This window comes from Dasypus novemcinctus, chromosome 24 (genome assembly GCF_030445035.2).
Source record: "Dasypus novemcinctus isolate mDasNov1 chromosome 24, mDasNov1.1.hap2, whole genome shotgun sequence".
In the NCBI taxonomy this organism is placed as follows: Eukaryota; Metazoa; Chordata; class Mammalia; order Cingulata; family Dasypodidae; genus Dasypus; species Dasypus novemcinctus.
In genome coordinates, this window is record NC_080696.1 from 27,009,529 (window position 1) to 27,032,978 (window position 23,450).

At 40.9% G+C, this 23,450-nt stretch overlaps 1 pseudogene; it reads left to right on the forward strand.

Annotated features, from left to right (window-relative positions):
- Positions 1–3,332: 3,332 nt before the first annotated feature.
- LOC101414803 (olfactory receptor 4P4-like) lies at positions 3,333–4,289 on the forward strand (annotated as a pseudogene).
- Positions 4,290–23,450: the final 19,161 nt, after the last annotated feature.

Below are 23,450 nucleotides of genomic sequence, written 5' to 3' on the forward strand. Positions count from 1 at the left end.
AGGAACGACTCGAATGAGAGACGCCGCAGAATTTAAGAGACACAAGAATTAAGAAAAGATGGGAACAGGAATCTCAGCGTCTCAAGGACTAAGAGCCACGACCCAAGCTTCCACATCATATTTATTGAACATTTTTGCATGGAAGTCTAGCTACTGTTCTTACTCTTTAGATAACACTTTGTCAGAGCAATCATGCCCACATTTTCCCCATGGGGTGCAGGGCTCAAATGTTTCTTTCTGCAAACAATCACGGATTGTTCAGGGCAGTGTTCCATCTTGAAAGAACCTGATGTTCAGGGTTCATACCCTCATTTGCTTCTTGGAAACAGTTTAATCTCTGGCCCATAATGGATACTTTTTAACCTCCAGCTGTTTCTCTACCTGACAAACTTACCCAAAGTCTCTTAACAGGTCAATAAAAATCAAATGGAAATATTTCTAAACTGGAATCTGTGTTTGTTACTCCGGACTTTGTTAACTGCCATTCTTGCCTGTGATGATTATGATGGTAATAATTTCTCCTACATATGTAGGAGAAAGGCACAGGATTATTTTGCAGTTTCTATTGGAGTTTTACCTATATTTTTATAGATTTAGAGGATTTTACTTAATTTATTACCCATTTTCACCTACCTATGAAGATTAGCATAGCTAAATACTTCACTGCCAATAATTGTGGTGATTACATGATTTTATGTAAAATTAGTAGGCTAATAGAAAAAGTGAGGGTTTTAACATTAAATTTATTGTTGCTTTAGTTCTACATCTTTTGTGGTTTATGAATTTGTGATGTGGACTCTGAAAATTCTGCTTTCCTGTTCTGATTTGCTAAATAATAATGATGTATTTTGTATATAATCAACCCAGGAAAGACTCAAGGGATTTTTACCCCTTAAAATACTGTTATTCTTGTATTAGTATAAAACTGAATATGATTCCAATGTTATTACATAAATATTATTACAGATATTTTTTCAAATTTCTCCTTTATCTTTATTTTTTAGGAGGCTCCGGGGTTTATACTGGAATCTTATACATGGGAAGCAGGCACTCAAACCAATGAGCTCCCCTCCTTTATTTTTAAATTTGAAACTCAGATTTCCCTGTTTTAGTTAAAGGAGATTCATGTCTCTATATTTTGGATGAAGAAGTTATTTTGGAAGGAAATCAAGTCATTTATTTGCAGTGTACACTGCTAAAATTGATGGCCACATCCACAATAGAAACTATGCTCCTCCCTATTCTAAAATTATGGAACTAGACAATAAGTGGCAGTTTATACAGTAAGAATCATTATTTTTAGGGGAAAGTTAACTCAACAGGAAGGATTTCCAAGAAGAGAAATAATCTTCATCTCTGGCCTTGGGAATGGAGAAAACTGGTATTTCAGACACTTTTATTAAAATTGACTAGTTAGAATGTCAGTTTTGTGTCAATAAATGCAGATAGATGTTTGTTTGGCTTTGCCTTTTTGAGTCATAATTTAGTATGTCAACCATAATTTTGTCATTTTATTTTCAGTGGAGGGGTGGAGAGAGAACAACTAAGGTTGGTTTTAATTACTGGCAGTCGATTTAAATAACATTTTCTTTTTATGTCCATGTAAATGAATAGGCAATTACATTGAGTGCTCAAAACAATATTTTAAGTATTATTCCAAAATAAAAAAATATTCTTTTAACTTATAAGTGAGGAAATATTTACATAGTATAAATGCAGGTATATTGAGAAAATCTAATCATCAAGGACTTGTCTATAAATTAATTCTAAATCTTAAAACTGCCACATAGCAATAAATTCAATTGTCTTACAGCTCCATCTTCATTTCAATGGAAATTTTTTAAATTTTCATGGTAACATGGCTCATATTATCTGTGAAATAGAAAGATGGGAAGGGAATCAAAAAACATTTGCTATGGAATGATAGCTACAAGATTAAGGCCAATGATGCACAGATTTTTAGGAAAGGTGATGAGTATTATTGATTCAGATTATGGTCAAAATTTATAGTAAAAACTCTTACACATGTGTTTACCAATCTATGTTAGTTTTCCATTTGTGTTGAGACTCAAACTAACTTAACAGAAGCTCTGATTAACCTAAAATGCGTAGGCTATGTTTCCATACATCAAATGCTATTGGCTTAGTATAAAAATATCTGCTGAATGAAGAAGAGATTAAAAAATTTTCATTCTATATTTGACTATTAATTAAAGACACTTTTATTAAGAATGAAGGGATTTGACTAGTAGACCTCAAAGTTTTCTTATTGTGCAAAATGATTTTATGATGCTACAATTTTCTTTTCTGTAGGGGAGTCAAATTTATCAGGCAGTGCTCTTAACAACTGTTAGAATACTGATTTGGTAACACTGATATTTTGATATAAAATCAGACTTTAATACTTCTATGATTAATAAGGCAATAGTCATTTATTGATTGGTTTCATCTTTACAACCATTTAAGGCAAAGTCCAGTCACAAATTCACCATTTTAAATAAGAGATAACATTCATAGCTAAAGTGAGTGCTTCCAAAATTCACACATTGTGGTACCATTAAATAATGCCATGAAGGTAAAACTACCTTATGCTACTCTCTTGTAACTTTAACTAATGCTTTATTCTGTGATCCACTTAAGTATATGATTTTCATTAAAATATCAATATGTATAAATATACTTCTGTTATATAATGTCAGCATTTCTTATCACAAATCACTAAGAAAAAGGTAAACAAGAAATAAAAACATTAATCAAATCATTTGCATTGCTTTCTTACAGAGAACTTTTTCTTTCTACTTATGAAACATGCATGTATCATTATATTAATCTTTAATTTTATTTTCTAACCTATTCTGAAATTATTTTTAGATAGAATATATTCCACTAGTGACCACGATTAAAACTTTGCATTTGCTTCTGCATGGTTTAACAAAGGCAATGTATGACGTATACATGAATTTTTAACAAATTTTGAGTATGTAAGGATACAGAGTGACATCCTTTCTAAGTATGTAGTTGTATATTTCATTGTAATTGGAAAATGTTTTATATCTATATGGCTTTTTAAAATTTCTATTTTGATTGAATGCATTTATTTTCATTGTCAAGATTGAACATAATGTTCTGAAAAACCTATGGAAATCATCATGAGGAAAACCAGGAAATATACTTTCATTAAATATCAGAATTTCATTTTCTGTAAAACTGGAATCATGTTATTAAACAGAGGTTCATGATATGTGTGTAACCATAAATATTCTCCAAAAGCATTTCCAACATTGCTTTATGTGATTTCAGGTGCCTGTTACATATTTTCACTTCACTGGAACATGGAAAATAGAAATAATGTCACTGTATCTATTTTCTTGGGACTTTCTCAAAACAGTTCCTTAGAAATATTGTTTATTATTATTTTCATTAAACTGTTATTTGGATGGGAAACTTGCTTATAATGATTTCTATGTAATGCAGTAAACTAATTGACCTGCCCATGTAATTCTTCCTTAATTACCTCTTACTCTCTGGCCTTTGCTATACACCCACCATGATGTTCAAACTAATGACTGACTTACTGGCAAAAGGAAAATCATTTCCTATAATAACATAATAGCACAGCTTTTTCCACACAGAACATCAGAATCTTTATCCTTACAGGGATGGCTTATGACTGGTACATGGACATCTGCAAGCCCCTTTACTACACTACCATCATGAGCAGAAAGAGGTGTGACATTATCATCATAACTTGTGCAGGGGGACTGGTACACTCTGCCAACCAATTTCTTCTCACCATCTTCTTATCCTTTTGTGGTCCCAATGAGATAAATAACTTCTTCTGTGATGTGTTTCCTTTGCTGAAATTGGCCTGCACTGATACATACAAATTAGGTCTCTTGGTAATTGTCATTGTAGGTGTGATTGCTTTGGTTAGTTTTGTGATTTTGATATTATCTTATTTCCTAATGTTATACACCATCAGGGTTTATATTGTTGAAAGTCATAGTGAAGCTCTTTCCCCTTGCATTTCTCACATTAGAGTTGTGGTGTTTTTCAATGCACCTATTATCTTCATTTGCATAAGACCCGCCATAATTTTTCCAGAAGATCAAGTGTTTTCTCTTTTCTACACCATCATTGCTCCCATGTTCAACCCTCTGATTTACACTCTGAGAAACATGGAGATGAAGAGTGCCTTGAGAAAAGTATGGTGCCTTTGTTTCTTTTTCGATGATAAGTGGTCTATTTGGAAGTCATTGCTGAATTTCATTCTAAGCATTTTTAAATAGGTGTGTGCATAACCCAACCCCTAATATAGATCTGAAATGATAGTTAATTTTATTCAATAGTGTGCAAAAGCCAACCTCAAATTATAGATCAGTGTCTTCAACACTTGCCAAGAACTCTTTCTGATTAAGCATATTTGATGTATTTTCTCATGCTAAGTTTTCCTTCACTGTCTTCACTTATCTACCTCAAATCTGCCTTATTTTTACTATTTGACAGTGCAAGGAAGTGTTTTCTCTGTTCCTCTTGTAATTCTCTTGGCAATATCTAACTGGAAGCCATCCAATACAGGAAAAATGATGTTTTTAGACTCCTAGCTCCAATATCACAAAGCAGAGCTTAGAAATGTGGTTATTCCAGTTTAGGCCAATAGATAAATGAATGAAACATTTAACCATCTTAGCTACTCATTATTCATAAACATTCCTCTATTCAATTTGAAGCTCCTAATAAAACAGAAACATCTTTCTGTTTACACTGATCAAGATGTTTCTGTAAATATATTCTCATCCCATAACAGAAAATAAGAAAAATATCATCCCCCAAATCTTGGTATATGGCTGTATTAGTCAGGGTTCTCTAGGGAAACAGAATCAATAGGAGATATATCTGTAAATATTATGAGATTTTACAAAATTCTCTCATATGACTGTGGGGATGCACAAGTCCAGAGTTTTGCAGGCAGGATGCAAACCAGAGGCTCCAAAGAAAGTCCAATGAAGGCCATTGATGAGTTTCTGGGAGATGTTGGCTGTCCAAAGGTGAGCTGGGAAATTCTCTCAGAATGCTGAAATCACTTCCCTTTTTAAGGCATTCAAATGATTGGGAAAAGCATCATTCATTGTTGATGGCAAACTCCCTGGTTGATCATAGATGTAACCAGCCATCTATGCGGTAAACTCACTGATGACTAAAGTCTATAAATGTGTTGGCCTCCGCTGCGGCACTGCAGGCGGGTCACTGCAGGCGAGTCGCTGCCGGGGATTGGGCCTACGCCACGGCCTGACCGGGGCGGCAGCGGGCGGTTCAAGGCTTGGTGGGGACGCGCGGTTCGATGGAGGAAAAACCACGGAGACGAGGTCTATGCGCAGGTCTGATTTTATTCGGGAAGTACATGGGATTTTATAGTGTCATGGAGGCGGGGAGGTTGTGGGAGGGGCATGTCCGCGGGGCAGCTGAGGATTGGCTGCAGAGGCAAGGGCGGACCTGCGGTTTATGACGTAAGCCATTGATGGCAGAGGGGGTTGTTTCCGAGGTTGTGCCGGGGCGGATACGGGATGAGGGCGGTTGAAATGAGGCGGGGAGAACAGCGATCAGCTGGGAGGGGGAAGATAACAGTGGCTGGGAGGAGGGGCAGAGGGAGGCAGCAGCACAAACTGCTGCTGAGAAGGGCCATAATACAGGGAGGTTACGAGGAACAGGCGGGCAAAGTGTAAGGAAGCGAAAGGCAGGGTGGGAGCAAGGGACAATTGCTCCCTCTTTCAAAAATAAGAACCATTGGCGGCTTTGAAGAAAGCGCAGATTTTGCAGGATTGACATTTTGTAGGGAGGAAAGATGAGGGGGGTGAGAGGAGGGGAAATAGGAGAGAAAGGAATGAGGAGGGGTTACCGGCAGGGGGCGTGGGGGCACGAGGGGGGCGTGAGCAGAGGGGAGGGCAGCTGAAATGCCCGATTCCCCATGCGGAGGGCAGAGAACCCGTACCCACAGCTCGAGGCGACCACGATGGGCCCTATCGATGGCCGCCTCCTGCCACCTCCGTGAGCCACACCTGGGCGTGCCGGGCCTCCTCAGGAAGGGGATGGCTTTGGGAGAGGACTAGGACAGCTGTGGAAAGGTTGGTGACGAACTGCAAGGCGTCGAGGGGAATAGGGATGGAGACATTTGGCAACGACGAGGAGACAGGAAGGGCGAGGGGGTCGCAGCTTTCTGGGAGGAAGTCGCAGTTGGGGGAGTACATGGTGGGGAAGGTGGGGGAGTGAGGGGAGAGAAAGAGGAAACCAGGCGGTTGAAGAAGGGCGGCCCAAAGGGGCGTGGCCTGGGCTGAGGAGGCTAAGGAGAGCATAATGATGAGAAGGTGTAGGAGGGGGGGGTGGTAGGAGGGCGCGGGGCAGGGGAGGCGCGAGCACGACGGAGAAGCTGGAGAATTTGCTGCTCGATGGAGGCATCTTCGAGGGAGAGATGGCTCAAGCGGCGGACAAGAAGACGATGTCGACGTCGCTCGCGGCGGGAGAGAGCTGGCGTGGTCCCTGCGGGTGATAGCGCAGGAGGGGCAGACTCAGGCGGGCTCGACTGGGCGACTGGAGGCGTCATCTGCAATGACAAGAGGAGAAAAACCTCACGGGGGGGTGAGGTGCGGAGAGGGGCCATCATTATGGCAGGGGGGAATCATCAGGGGGAAGGGGGTCGGGAGGTGGAAGGTCGGCAGGGCCGTGTGGAGTGAAGGGCTTAACAAGACGAGCAGGGATCCAGGCAGGCTGGGGTGCAGATTCCGGGAAGACGCAGGCAAATCCTCGCCCTTGGGTGAGAAGGGGCGCTGGTCCGGTCCACTTGCTAGTGAGCGGGTCGCGCCAGAGGACGAGAGGGGCCGGAGTGGGCCGGTAAGAGGGCCCCCAGTGCTTGTGGATGGGCGAAAGCCCCTCAGAGTCAAAGGTCATCAGGTTGTGCTGGATGAGCACTTGCGTGACTGTTTCACGTGGGGTGAGGCAGGGTTGAGTCTCTCTAGTCTTCTGGACGAGGATCTTGAGGGTTTGGTGAATTCTTTCAACAAGTCCTTGGCCTTGCGGGTTGTATGCGATGCTGAAGTGGTGGGTGATGTTGTAGAGCTTCACAAACTCGGCAAAGGCGGCGCTGCGGTAGGCGGGGCCATTATCTGTCTTTATGTCCCAAGGGACTCCCATGAAGAGGATGGCTTCCCGGAGCGCTTGAGTGGCATACTTGGCAGACTCTCCCGGGAGGGCGACGGCGTAGCAGAGGTGCGAAAACGTATCGATGGCAACATGAAGGAACTTCCATCGGCCAAAGGAAGCGACATGTGTGACATCTAATTGCCATCTAGAGTTGGGCCGCAATCCGCGCGGTTTGACACCCTGGGGCTGGAGTGGCCCCAGGGGCAGCAAAGGTGCGCAGGAGCGGCACGCACGCACCAGATGTTTGCATGTCTCGATGGGAAGTTCTGGGAGGAGTCGATGGAGGGCGGGCGCACCAAGATGGAAGCGTGCATGCAAGGTCTTTGCCTGGTTGATAATGTCTCCTACGGCAGCTGCGGGGCTGAGGGCATTGATGGAAGCACCTTGGGCGGCCTGGTCAGCGAGATGGTTGCCGTGAGCCAAGGGGCCTGGGAGGCCTGAGTGGCTCCTAACATGGGCAATGAACCAGGGTTGTCGCCGCCTCTCTAAGAGGAGTTGAAGGTCAGCTAAGGCCAGGTTGATGTCCCGGTTGCCGATGCTAGCAGGCGGCAGGAAGGCCGCAAAGGCAAGGATACAAGAGACCTGCAGGCAGTAGAGACTGTCCGTGAAGATATTTACTGGCTGGTCCTGGAGGTACTGGAGAGCCAGAGTGACGGCTTTCAATTCGGCCACTTGGACAGAGCTGCTATGTCGGCGGGTGTGGCAGAGGGGTTGTGTGGAGTTTGGCTTGTAGAGGACTATACCAAGGCAGTGCTTGGAGGTGTCAGTGAAGGCGATGGCGGCATTGGGGAGTGGCTTGGAGGACGGGAACGGGAAATGGTCAGGAGCTGCGACGGGGAGCGTGCTGAGGCCTTGTATGAGGCGGTGTTGGGGGAAGTGATTATCGAATGGGCCGGAGAATAGGAGGAACAGTGCCTGCATATCTATGGAGTCCTTTAGCAAGTGAGTGACCTGCTGAGTTGTAAGGGGCCAAATGATGACATCTGGATGACGCCCGTAATGGTGGGTGGAGCGCTCAACAAGGGCGATGGCGAGCTGCGCGAACAGGACGGATTGGGGGGTGATTTTGCGAAGCTTGCTTTTGGCTAAATGGACCCACAGGAGTGGACCGTCCTGCCAGATGAGGCCAGTGGGGGTCCCACGGGTGGGAAGGACAAGTCCTGCAAATGGCTTGTCTGGGTCTATTCGCTGGAGCAAGCAGTCCATTAGGGCAGAGTTGACACAGCTCAGGGCGCACTCTGCTTCATACGACAGGGTGACCCTCTTTGTGGGTGCCTGTGATGGTGGGCCAGTGGTCTGAAGGAGCTGGAACAGAGGCTGCAGCTGATGTGTGGTGACTGGCAGCGACGGGCGCAGCCAGTTGAGCTGGCCACAAAGCTGTTGGAGATCATGGAGCGTCATGGTTTTGGGGACGTTTATAAGCGGCGCCATGGGTGTGACCGTTTCTGAGATTTCAAAGCCCAAGAATTGAAATGGTGGGTGGAAAACAGCTTTCTCTATGTTGATCTGAAGACCGATATCTTTCAGATTGGAGAGAAGACTGGCAACTATAGCTTGCAGTTTTGGCTCGCTCGGATGGGCTACAAGGATGTCATCCATGTAATGCACGATAGTGGCCTCGGAGGTTAAGGGCTCAATAGCAGTAGCCACAAACAGCTGGCAGATGGCAGGGCTGTTCTTCATGCCTTGGGGGAGGACTTTCCACTGATACCATTTGGCAGGCCGGTGGTGGTTGGGCTGGGGAACAGTAAAGGCGAACCGTGGGCGGTCATCCGGATGCAGGGGGATAGAGAAGAAGCAGTCCTTGATGTCGAGGACTGCCACATACCAATCTCGCGGAAAGGCTGACGGGTGAGGCATGCCGGGCTGAGGAGAGCCCATGGGTTTGATGTGCTTGTTAACCTCTCGCAGGTCGTGGAGGAGGCGTGGCTTGCCAGATTTTTTGATGATGAAAAAAATGGGAGTATTGTATGGACTGGTGGAGGGCTCAACATGGCCAGCACGGAGCTGCTCTTCCACGAGGTCCTGAAGAATAGCTAGTTTCGGGGCAGTCATAGGCCATTGCTCCACCCAAATGGGTTCCTCTGTGTCCCATTGCAGAGGAACGGGTGCTGGAGGTCGAACGCGAGCAACGGTCAAAACTATTGGGGGGGCAGCGATGGCTGCGAAGTAAAAAGAACGGCGCCTGACTGGTGAAGAATGTCGCGCCCCCAAAGGACTTGCTTGATATCCCTGAGAACCAGGGGACGGAAGAACCCTGACCGTCCATCGGTGTCATGCCAGGCAAGATCTTCAGCCGCCTGTTGCGAGGAGAACTGGCCTGTGGCGCCTACGATGACGGGTCCGGCTGTGAGTGGGAAGTCACGAGCTTGGGAGAGTGGGATGCAGGAGATTTCGGCGCCGGTGTCAAGAAGGCTGTCCATCCACTTTCCATTGACCTTGATGGTGATGCGCGGCTGCAAAGCGGGCGACATGGGAACGGACCAGTGGATGCCTACGGGCGGGGCTGGTGCGGGGCGATTGGAGCCTCTTGATGGCGGGGCTGAGGCTTGCCCCGCTGCCCATTTAAAGGCTGTCTCGGAACACGGCAATCGCGAGCCCAATGATACCCTTTTCCACAGCGCGGGCAGGGGGTGGAGGGCGGCCAGGCGGCAGGAACAGGGCGCGGTGGTGGCACCATAGGCTGGACTACGGGTTGCGGCGGAGCCGGAAGGTTGGGGCACTCCCGAGCGAAGTGGCCCAATTCGCCGCAGTGGAAGCAGGTGTTGGTTGTTTGGACTGCCGCGACAATAGCCGCTGCAAGCGCAGATGCTTGCCCAGAAACTCCGGAGCATGCGAGGACCCAGTCTTGGAGCGGCTTGTCACGAAGGGGATGAATGATGGCTTTGCAAGCTGGGTTAGCCCCCTCCTGCAGGATGTCCTTAACGAAGGACTCGCGGGCTGCATTGCCGACGACTCGCCTCTCTGCAGCGGCCTGCACACGAGCTACGAACTCATTAAACGGCTCCTCGGGTTTTTGGAAAAGCTTCACGAGGGGCTCTGGGGCGGCCGCGGTGCACGAACGGAAGGCTCGAAAAACACAGTCACGGAGCTGGATGAAAAACCCAGGCGGGGTGGCAGTGTAGGCGCTGGGATCGCCGTAAGGGCCGAACCCGAGAAATGCGTTTGCAGGGTAATGCACACCCTGACGAGCATCGTCGGCAATCTGATTGTCGATCAGGACACCGAGATGGGCTCGCCAGTCAATGAATTGCCCGGGGGAGAGAACCGCTCGGGCTAGAGAGATCCAATCGTAAGGGATGCAGCGAGGGATGGTCATACGCTCGAGAAGGTCTTGGGCATGAGGGCTGGCAAGGCCATCCTCTTTTATCGCGTTGCGGAGCATTTGGGTGTCTTTGGGAGAGAAGGGGACCCACGCTTGTGGGCTCTGCGGAGTGCGAGCGGGATTGAGGGGGAACATCTGAGCCAGAGGCGGAGTGGGGGAGGTGAGAAAGGCGGTGTCGTACGCTGGTGGAGGAGGATTCCCGATGCTCCCGCTATTGCTGGGGCAGGCGGGAGGTGAAGCGGGCCATGGAGGTGAGGCATTGGCGGTGCCACCAGGCGCCGGCCAGGAGGGCGCGGCGGCAACGGTGTTCCTGATTGGCCAAGATGGCGGCACGGTGATGTCACGCCTGACATCACTTCTGGCCTCGGGCCAAGATGGAGGAGTGGCCACGTCATTTCCAGGTACAGGCCAAGATGGCACCGGAGGCTCTGCCGGTTTAGCCGAAAATGGCGATCGGCAGGCATCCGGGACGGGACCGGATGGCGACGAGACAGGAAGAGGTGGGTAAAGGCGGGAAGAGGGCACCGAGGAAGAAGAAGGAGGAGGTGCGCCATGTTGGCATTGTTTGCAGGACGCGGTGGGGGGGGGAGAAGGCGGGGGGTCGCCATGTTGGTTGGGGTCCGGATCGGCGGCTGTGGGGGGATCCAGTTCGAGCGCGGCCTCTAGCTGGGCAGACAGAGAACGAGCATCGTCGTCTCCATCAGGATCGCAGGTGAGAGGGTGGCTAGGCTCACAGGCGAGAGCGGAGGCAGGGGAGGGCACACCTTGGAGACAGGCGCGGATAGCGACGAGGGTCGGGATAAGGCCGGGGGGAAACTGCTTGCGATCGTGCTCCATAGCGGACATCACCCGCTGAATTAAACGTTCGTAGGTCTCTGGGCTCCAGAGAGCACAGGTGACGAGCCAAGGGTTAAAGGGTAGGAGAAGGTCCCAATACCGCTGTAGCTGACGGAGAGAGACCTTCACGTGGTGAGTCTCTAAGAGGGCAGCGAGCAGGCGGACTTGAGGAACCTGACGGGATGAGAGGGAGGCCCCCATCATGGCAGAGGGCTCAGGAGGGGGGTGAAGGGAGCAACGCCGGAGAGTCCCTACCTTGAGCAGCGGCACGGGAGGACGGCGATGGGTCCCGTGCGAGGGGTCAGCAGCGGGCTGGCCAGACAAGGGGCCGTAGCTGGGGTCCCTGTTCGGGCGCCACCTGTTGGCCTCTGCTGCGGCACTGCAGGCGGGTCACTGCAGGCGAGTCGCTGCTGGGGATTGGGCCTACGCCACGGCCTGACCAGGGCGGCAGCGGGTGGCTCAAGGCTTGGTGGGGACGCGCGGTTCGATGGAGGAAAAACCACGGAGATGAGGTCTATGCGCAGGTCTGATTTTATTCGGGAAGTACATGGGGTTTTATAGTGTCATGGAGGCGGGGAGGTTGTGGGAGGGGCATGTCCGCGGGGCAGCTGAGGATTGGCTGCAGAGGCAAGGGTGGACCTGCGGTTTATGACGTAAGCCATTGATGGCAGAGGGGGTTGTTTCCGAGGTTGTGCCGGGGCGGATACGGGATGAGGGCGGTTGAAATGAGGCGGGGAGAACAGCGATTGGCTGGGAGGGGGAAGATAACAGTGGCTGGGAGGAGGGGCAGAGGGAGGCAGCAGCACAAACTGCTGCTGAGAAGGGCCATAATACAGGGAGGTTACGAGGAACAGGCGGGCAAAGTGTAAGGAAGCGAAAGGCAGGGTGGGAGCAGGGGACAAAATGTCCTTGTATTACAACTAGTCCAGTGCTTGCCTGACCAAACAATGGGGCATAATTACCTGGCCCAGTTAACACATTAGCCTACCCATCACAATAACTCTAAATAATTTTAATTAAAACATTAATTTCTCTTCTAGCTTTTAGACTACAATCACAATGAATTATTTGTAACATAAACATTAGATTTAAAATTAACAATCAAAAAATCTCATATAAAATAAGTACAATTTATTACTTGTATATATATACATATATAAACTAACAATCAAAGGAAATTATGCACTGCTACCGTAGCTCTTATTGCTATAATTGGTCAACAGATTCATTTATAACTTTAATTCTTCCAGATTATGTTCCACTTTCCCTTTGCTACCAGGCTGACATCTGTTTCTCATTCATTATCTAGTTTTCCTACTGGTTTTTTGTTGTTGTTTTTTTTGCCCAGAATAACTCTTTTTTTTAAATTGAAGTATATCATTCATACATGAACACACATAAACAATAAGTGTATAGTAAAGATTGCAAACTTACAAAATAGACATACATAACATTACACAGGGGTCCCATACATCACCCCTCCACCAACTCTTTGCATTAGGGTGAAACATTTGTTATAAACTATGCTGCTAGACAATTGTCAAAATATTACTACCAACTATATTCCATATCTTACATTTGGTGTATTTTTCCCCCAACCCACACTATTTTTTCAAATGTATTTTTGTTACAGATATTGTGAACTTGCAAAACAATCATACAGAAGTGTAGTTTTTGATCCATTATCTAATACTCCTGAGTTTCTAAATTCTCTATAATCATGACATTTTAGTTCCCCTATTTTTCATTACTTCTTAATATTTGTCTTGGAAATTTTAGGATCTCCTTAGAGAATCTCCAGGTTTGCAGATATTGGTCATCTACTCTCATTGTGTTGAAAAAACCACATTTCCCCTGGTTTTCAGTACCAATCAATATGTCCTCTCATTTGTTGATTGGTTTAGTAGGAGGGTGAGGAGCCCAAAATGTCAAGGTGGCATTCTCACTTAAAAATTCAATAAAATCATTTCTGATTTCCTCTATAAAAGCATAATCTTTTTGTAACTATGACTTTGAACCAGCTGAGTTGAAAATGAAGAATCTGTAACACACAAATTGGATTGCAAAATTAACTACTAAAATGTATTATTTGAAATAGAGAAAATTTAATAATATGCATATATATGTGAGCATATATGCATGTGTACACAAACATAAACATATATTTATACATATATAAATCTAATAAACAGGAAAACTATGAATTGTTATAATAGTTCTTGTTCCTGCAGTTGGTCTTTATAGCTTACATTATTTGTTACTTTATTTTTTCATTATCTTTTGCACTTTTCTTGATAATTTTAAGAGATGCCTTAGAGAAGTCCATGGATAGAGGATATTTTCCATCTCTGCACTCATTGTATTGCAACCACCAAATTCCTTCTGCTCACCAATATCAATCAATCCAGCCACTTCAGTGTCTGTTAGTTAAACAGAGGTGTGAGGACCCCCAAAATTCCAGGTGGTATATTCAAATACTAATTCAATAAAATAACTGTTGTGTTCTGTGTTGAAAACATAAAATCTTTGTAAGTTAGTCCTTCAAACTAATTGACCTGAAAATGGTGGAAGAAGCAGCAGAAATTCTCTAAGTAAGTGCTGTTTTTTTTTTTTTTTTTTTTTAGTGTAATAGTAAAAGGAGCGTCTTGCACTTTCCTCCCTTGATCCTGATAGCAATTTATTCTGGCTATGGAGAAACAGCATTATATATTGGTCAATACACTCTTAAAGATAATGCCCAAGATTTTCAAGATGATTTTTCTGAATTGGTACTTAAATGTTAAGTATATCATCTACAACAAAGTAATTTGTTCATGATAAGATAAGTGAATTCCTTGGAGTTGCATGCACTGCCACACTGATTTTTACTATGATATAAATTACTTGATAAAACTCAGTGTTTGATGTGTGACAAGATGATGAACAAGACATTCCATAAATTCATAGAATGTGCCTTTATAACTTGTATCTGGCCAAACCTTCTGACAAGGCCACCCAGAAAACTAGGTTTTGTATTGGGAGTGGGAGGACTGTTTAAAGATTCAGAGAACCATCAAAGTAACCAAGGCTGGAATAGCCAAGAGGCAAGAAAATAACAATATATGCATAGGTGAGGCTGATATTCAGTGCTGTCTTGTCTTGAGTCGCTGGATAATTTTCAAACTTCAGTCAACACATGGAAAATTAAATATAACATGTATTTGCAAGAATTTGCTGCAATTAGGAAAATCATGCATTACCACTGAATTGTAAATCAATACAACCAAAGAACATGCTTTAGAAAATAATTGATGAAAATTGCCCATACCATGTTCCCATGTCCTAGAAATAATCCTAGATATACACTCTTACAGAAATATTTATATATGTTCAACAAAAGAGATGGAGTCAGAAAGCATTGATGAAATAGTCCCAAACTTCTATTTTATATATATATTTATTTCTTTTTGGGAACTTGGACCTCGTGTTCGGGAAGCTGGTAGTCCACCACTGAGCCATATCTGCTCCCCTAGCCCCATGCTTTTTTTTGCCCCCGGCTCATGGCAACTTTTCTTTTTTCTGAAGTTCATAAGCCTACTCTAGAATCACAAACACACAGGTCTCTTTTTCGCTTTCTTTCTCCATACTGGTGGCACATCATTTTGGCTATCACTAGGGGAATACACGCTTGTTTTGTTTCATTTTACTGTCGTATGGAGACTTTAAAATAAACTTTATCCTACTCCGGGCGAGTAGCCTACACTCCTAACAAGCCTTCCACCCTAAAATTGTACCATTCGCTCCCGAAAGTATAGCTGACAAGGGAAGACGTTCCAAACTGTCTAGGGCAGTTTGGAGAGAGCGGCCAGGAATAAGGGAGAGGGGGTAGGAAGACGCCACTGAAAGGGAGGAGTAAAGGGGGAAAAGGCTGGCTCCAAGCAAGGAGTCAGGATGAGAAGGGAGGGGGTGCCGAAGAGAGATGGTTCCAGGAGATTTTCTCCCTTTTCCTTTCTGATGGAAAGGAAAAGGGAGACAGTGGAAATAGAGGGTCAGAGTCTAGGAGGTTGAAGAGGCGGGAGTCGACAGGGGGACATTATCAGGGTGAGGGTCTCCTTACCCTCACAGCTCCCAGGGCCAGGTCCTAGGCCGGGGCAGAGCGCGTGGCCTGGCCGCCTCTCCTCATTCCCCAGCAGTGACCCCGGGCCGGCTGGCCCCTCACTCGAGTTAATGGAGGCGGGGGCGGAGGCGGAGGCGGAGTCCGGGGCCTGGGTTGCTTTTCCGCACTGGATCCGGAGCTGGAGCCACACGGGACTGAGCGGGACAGGCCTTCCCCAGTGACTTTTTGCCTGCTCCACCCGGGTTGCCACTCCGACTCCGGCGGCTGGTTCAGGATCGCCCCATGGTTTTAATAACTCAAATGTAGAAAGAATGAATAGATGTTGGTATATTCATACAATAAAACACCATTAGTGATATTAAGGAATTATTGCTGCCCATGGTATTGAAAAGTGTCAGAATCTTACAACTATAATAATGCAGAAAAAAAGAAGGAATAAATGCGTAAATATTCTACAATTACAGATATATAAAGTTTAATATAGGTAAAACTAATCTATGTTATTATATGTCAGAATAGCAATTACTTTTGGTGACTAGAGGAAGGAATCTTTAGTGTTTCTCCAAAAGTACTATCTCTTAATGTATATGGTGGTGATTTGGGCATGTTTATGTTGAAAAATTCACTCCATTTACCATATGATTGTGTAGTTTTCTATATGCGAATTAAACGTCAGTGAAAGTCCTTTAAAATAAAATTAATTGAGGAATTATTACATTATTGGATGAATGTGAATAACACTAAATGGCTACAATAGAAATATTAGAGGTTCAAAATTAATGAGCTAAGCATCCAACATAAGAAACTAGAAAATACATAGAATACAAATAAATAAAAGAACAATAATACAAAAAGTAAATGGAAAAATAGGAAAGAAACATGAATGAAAAATATGAAAATCTTAAGTGTATTATGTGTCCATAATTTCTTATACACAATTCCCTACCTCAAAATTCTCTGAAAATCATTCTTTCCTTTAAGTTTGAAGGAAAACTCAACTAATCTAAGACTATTTATAAAAAGGATCTCCCTTAGTGTCAATATATATTTTCTGGATTGCATTAAGATTCTTGATTACAAGGCATTACACTGGATTCTACTGGGATTTAACACAATATAAAATCATATACTACATAATTTTCTAAACCTTTGAAAAATCAGTATTCACGAACACATATTGGCCAATGTATATCATTTAAGAAATGGCATTTGAGAAGACAACTACAGTTAATATAAGATCTATTCAAATTCATAAAAAATTAAACAATTAAAAACATGACATACAATAGTTATTCAAGAACTCAAAGAAAATCTAAAAGTTTCCGCAAATATTAAAATAAAATTAAACACATTTAAAATATAAAACACCAGGTATATAAACTTTTACAGTAGTTTTTACCAAATATTGAAGGAACATATCCTTCTGATCCTCTAAACTCCTTCAGAAAATAGAGAAGAAATGTTTTTTCTTTAAATTCACTTTATAGAACATTATAAACTTAATATCAAAGCCAAGCAAGAAAGGGATTATAGTCCGATCTTATTCATGAATATAGATATGAATCTCAAACACAATACTAGCAAAATGAACAAAGTGACTTCTTCTATACATGCCTGATATATGTTTACCAAAAATAGATCATTCTACATTAGAGATTCACATTCTAAAGGAGAGAAAAATCTGTTTCTACCTGAGAAATTTTTTAAAAATGGGGTAGATATTCTTAGGAGAAAAACTTATAAGAATATTTCTTATATTTGATACATGTTATCTGAAAAAAGAAAAAAAGGAACAGAGTCAATATATTCAATGCTGGGAATGTAAAACACGAAAACACATTCCACTTAATCAAGAACAAGTCAAGGATATCTATTGTCACCCTTTTTATTCAATGTTGTTCTGGAGGTTCACTTAGCATATTAAGATAAGCAGAAAAGTTTGTTTTTTTTTTAAATCTAAGAATTACAAAGGAAATTATAAAACTGCTATTCAAAATTGATGTGATTATCTACATAGAAAAATAAGCAATGACTATATCAAAAGATTTGTTAAGTGACTATTTGAAGTTTTAAGAAAAAGGACTAATGCAAACGGCAATTTCATTTTGAAACTGCCCAGAACTGATTAGTAGCATCTTCACTTATCTGTAACTTTTGTAACTTTTCTGTCTGTTAACTTTTATTCTTGAGCTTGTTTTCAGGTGGCCAACTGAAAGTTATATCACCTGAGCATGTGCAGAACTACAAACTAGCATTGTTCGATGACCTCCATGACACCAACAGAAAGTCATTCACCCTCAGAACCAAAATTGCATGAACTGGGAGGCGTCATAAGCAAATCCAATGCAAGTGGTCCTTCAACAAAGGAAATTTGGTCTGGAGCCTTCCTTACCATACATGGACAAATCTGTCCCCAGCCAATCAAACCACACCAAGCTAATCTTCCCTATCGCAACACCTACCTCCAATCCCAATAAAATCTCCCTTAACCCTTAAGTCAGGGAGACAGATTTGAACTGTGAGTCTTATCTCCTGTCTGCATGATGGTTGATCTTGCAGTAAAGCTCTTTCTTTTCTCAAATGCCCAAGTTATGAAATTGACTCTTATGCGCACAGGGCAGCAAGATTTGCTTAACAATAATTTCCAAATATGAGCAGTCAACAGAAAATATACTTTCACAAAATACAATGTATAACAGAAAACAAAAATGTAAGGTACTCTGAAAAGAATGTCACAGTATATATACAAAGTTATAAATTTTTTTAAAGACATGAGAGGGACTTAAGGAAATAGGGAGCTGCTGTACTTTATTCTTAGATAAGTATTATATTGATAATATAAGTATTCTTAGATAATATTATATTGAATAAAAGATTTTTTTTTCATAAATTGATTAAATATTCCACCCAATTGCAAGAAATATCAGAGAAATATTTCTCAGGGAACTCATTGAGCTTATTGTACATTTATGTAGAATATCAAAGGGCATTAAAGCCATGACAAACCAGATGGATAAAAAGAGAAGGGAGGGAGATTGGTCCTCACAGATATCATCATTTATTATCTCATACATGAGCAAAACAATGTAATATTAGCCCAGGAATAGAAAAACAGTCCAGTATATAAAAAATAGCTCAGGAACATACTCATGTGTGATCGTGAAAAGAAATTAAAGTTTAGTGGTGGTATAATGACCAATAATCAATTATTCATGCTGGAACAAGACATTTTCCATATAGTAAAAAATAAAAAGGAAATTTAGTTTCATCTAACCCATACAACAATTCATTTCCCAATAGATTATGTATTTAAAGGTAATAGGAAAACTTACCTTTTTGAAAAAAAATTATAACAGAGTACATTTATCCTGTTTCTATTGTGAAGGAGTCAAATGAAACAAAAGATAACCACAAAATTGGGAATTTTAATGTTTCAAATTAAGAACTTTGTTTATTAAAAAATCATCCAAAGGTGAAGGAACAAATACATAAACTGGAAGTTTATTACTTGCTAAGGATCGGTATCCAAAATACATAAACACTCCCAATGAGATAAAAGATAAACAAACTATTGGAAAAAAAATGGGGAAAGATGAAAACAGACATTTAACAGGAGAGAAAGTCCAAATCACATATAAAGTTCTGAAAAGATGATTAGTAATCATAGAAATAAATATTAAAATCACAATATAATAAAATTTAATCCTTATCAGTCTGGCAAAATTCAAAGGTATAAAAGATTATGTGGTGGAAAGATATGAGGTAATTGAAATTCTCATGTATTGCTCATGAGAGTGTTAATTTTACCACCTGATTGGAAAGTATTAAATATTAAGTTGAATGTATGCATTTCCTTTGACTCAGAAACTCAAATAGTATTTATATACATCAATAGATATTCTAAAAGATTTCTAACAAGGTAATGATAAGAGTGTTCAAGTAGCCTTGTTTGTATTAGCAAAAAAAAATAATAAAAATAAAGACAGGAAAGAAAATGGGAGACAAATAAATTGTTAAGTAATAGAAGAATGGATAAATAAATTATATATTATTCATACAAAGAAACGTTACATAAGGAAAATGAGTTAAGAAAATATATGCATCAGATAAATGAAACTCAAAAATACAATTTTGAGGGAAAGAAATTATTCACAATAGATTTAAGGTCAGAAACAGGTAAAATTAGAAAATACATTGATTCATAAAATATATTGATACTATTGATGTAAAATTAAATATGAGATTCATTAATTCACAATTCAGGAATTAACTACCTTTGAGTGAGAGGGGGGAATATGTTGGGGAAGAGGCATTTAAGACATATGAATGTACTGGTAATGTTTTATTTCTTAACTGGTTTTGTGGTATAAGGGAGTTCATTTTATTTTGAATTTATCTCTTTCTCTCTCTCTGTGTATATATATATATATAGTTAAAGAAATGGAATAGCTATATATATATATAAATAGTTATAGAAATGGAAGTAGAATTATATATAAAAACACTCATAAACAAAATTCATATTTTAAAGGATATATTTATAATTAAAACCATAAGACTCAATATTTTGAAAAGCAGATATTGTGCTATTAAAAATTAATGAACTATACAATCACCTGTAAAATTAATGCAGAATTCAGTGTAAAATGTTAAAGAAATAATTTGTGCAATTTCAAAGCTGCTGGGAAGAATTAACATATACATGTAAGTGGTATTCAAGAATTTGAGAAGCATTACTCAAGTGAGAATTTGAGAAAACCAACTTGAATTTAAGAAAGCAAAATAATTCAAATATATATTAATCATCTACTGATATCCACTGATTGTCAGTTACAATAGCTGGAAATAGAACAATACATAATAAACTCTAGTGAAATGTCTCAACCTTTATTTTTCAAATGTATTTACCTCCATTAGGGCTGTGTTGACCCCTGACCTTTACTATTGGTTTAAAGCAATGAGTTATGAGAATAAATCAAATTTTAAGAAAATAAGCATTATTTCTCAAAGAAAGAGCTTCAGGTGAGTTTATTCTATCACCTCCAAACAAATAGACTCAGTTACCCATTGCAAAAGAAGAATGGTCTTAGTTTGTTCATATAGAGGTTTTAGGGAATTTGAGCGTTCACAATTCTCAAACTCAATCTGTAATGCCACTATTTCAGGATTCCATTTTTCCAGGACTCTGTTGACATAAGAGATTCTAGAAGCTGTGTATTCATTCTCCTTTAGAATTCTGCCACAGTTACATCCAATTCTGGCTCTGATTTTCAGTCTACTGAAAGTTTAATCCTTATCAGTTTGCACAACATAGCTCCAACAGATCTATGGAGACTGCTGGCTTTCACAGCATTCCTCAGGTTGCTTTTAGGCCACATAGACTACCATATCCTTTACATTAGGCTTCTGATGCTAATGTCAGGCAATGAAACAATACTTATGATTATACATTTATCTTTAACATTCAGGCTCCAAAGTCATTGAAAATCCCAAGACCCTGTCATTTTCTTTCATTTCATCTCAGTTAATACAGATGAGAAACTGGTTTAGTGCCCTGAATATACAAAATAGATGCGAGAACATTTTAGGCCTGTAGAGAAACTTTAATTTACAGAAATTGGGACCAATGGAAAATTATTTTCTCTTCCTTCCAAATGGTTTGTCTGAGCATAGAAATTTATATAGATGCTCAGAAGACAATCAAGCAAGATGGCAGAAACATTCTAATGCCAAACAGAGGCCTGTTAGAAAATGCACACCATTATATATTTTTGTCTCCTCTTCCTTGACTTATTTTAATTTTATTTCATCATAGAATTTTCAGTTATAAGCTTTTACTCAATTTCCATTTCCCGGGAACTTCAAGTTAAGATATTTACTATCAGAAGTGGCCTAGGAAGCAGACCCATAGTATGGAATTTTAGATTTCTATTTCCCTCAAGCCTGAGTGCAATGGAGTCTTACTTGCTGTAGGAATTGGTGGTAATGACCTCTGATATAGTGGCATGATCATTACCACTGATTCAAATGAAGAAATCCAAGAACAGGGAAATCTTTGCCAAACAACTTCAGCAATGTATGAATTCACCATCAAGGACTGACAAGCCTAATGTCAGAGAAGCTGGAGAAGTAGTTGATTCTTCTTTGGCATTTTCTATTTTGTCTCAGCTCAAACTCTGAACTTTAGAATTTTTTACAATAAAAAGTACATGCTTTGTGGCCTCATAATATTGAGTGAAATGGGACCCTTGGTGTGTGTTCAAACTTCACAGAGTATAAAGGATTACCAACTTTGGCATAATTACTTTTTAAGAACCTGAGATGGTTTTCATCATTTTAAACTGTGTACCTGAGCAACTTTTCATTTGGAAGATTTTTCAGTCCACAGAGGAAATGAGAAAGATGTTTAGTGTCATAGTCTCCCAGGTAATCCATTTTAAATGCCACTTGGAAATTAGCAGAAAAATGTATATTTCCACCCCTGAGACTACAGTTTATATGAAACTTTTGGTTTGGAAAAAAATTTCAACATAAATACCAGTATTGGTATTGCGAAATCAGGAAAGACTGCCCTTCTCTCTGCAGATAAAAACAGTGAAGTTCTACACCGTGGACAGCCTCAATGCATGGTGAAATTCATTAGTCTTTAGCAGTGAATGTAAACATTTATTCTCACTGTATTGTAAACACTGAAGACTACATTTAACTCAGAGTTAAGTGAATTTATCAAATGAGTTTTTCACCAGGTAAGTAAAATTCTAACTAACTTAACGAGAAATGAATATTACTTTCAAATAGAAGAAAAAAGTTTTCATACACAATGTAATTGTATTTTTCTCTATAAGTGCTTTTATTTATTTTGAAATGTGCATTTTCCCTATTTCCTTCTAGCTTTTGTGGACTTTTTAAAAAAAAAATTTAATACAACTTCAAAAAATAAAATAACAGACAAAAGGTAACCTGACAAATTATGGAAGAATTACTTTTTAAAAATCCTGTCTAGGCATATTTATCTTATTTATTCCTAAAAATAACAAATGTTTTTAAATAATAACTTCCCATTATCTAAGTAAAATGCAGTAAATGATTAGTTTCATATCCATCAGAAGATGTCAAATAGAAGCAGGCTTTTTTCTGGTTTGGAGAAATTAATAAAGGAAAAATAGCCTTTCTATTCAGTGTTACATATGGAGTAAAGTAGAGAAAAGTAAATTGATAGATAAATGAAGTGAGTGATATGCATTTTAGGCAGAAGAGAAATTATATACATATAAGAAAAAGAGGCATGATTCAAAAGAAATTAAGGAAATGCAGCAGAATAGAAATTCATTGCTTTTTTCCTTCCTCTTTTGTTCCTCTATAGATGTTATGTATGCAGGGTGAATTAATAGTATGGAATATTATGGGTTTAGAACACCTTAACTTGGAAATCAGCCCCATGCAGGGGCCTTCTTTTCTCAATTTTATGTATAAAAATATTATTATTTAATCTATTTATTTAAATCAAAAGAAATATCACAGCCACTTAAGATTCTCATGCTGTCTTTTTTTTAATTGTTCTTCCTAATACTGTTAAATACATAATGCTTTTTAACCCAGGATTAGAACCTTGGATGAGGCCAAAGAGATACTCACATTATGTGCAATCAACTTAATAATCAAGATAAACAATATTTGATACAATCTTTAAAAAATAATGCAAAATTCCACAATAAACAAAATATCAATATTTTAAATAAGCACAGGATCCTATTCTCTACTTGTCGAATTCATTTCACTAACTTCACCCTAGACCTGTATATCAAGAAGGCAAGTTATTCCAGGACAAGGAATGCATCCAAACTAAGCTTGGCTTTGAAGCCTATACACAGAGTTGATGCACATTTTGTTTCTTTCCCTAAACAAGTGTAAAATTACAACCTTTCCCTTTCCAAAATAGTCTAATTTATATGGTCAGCTTATTCATATAAAGTTTAGAATTAATTACTTTAAAATAAA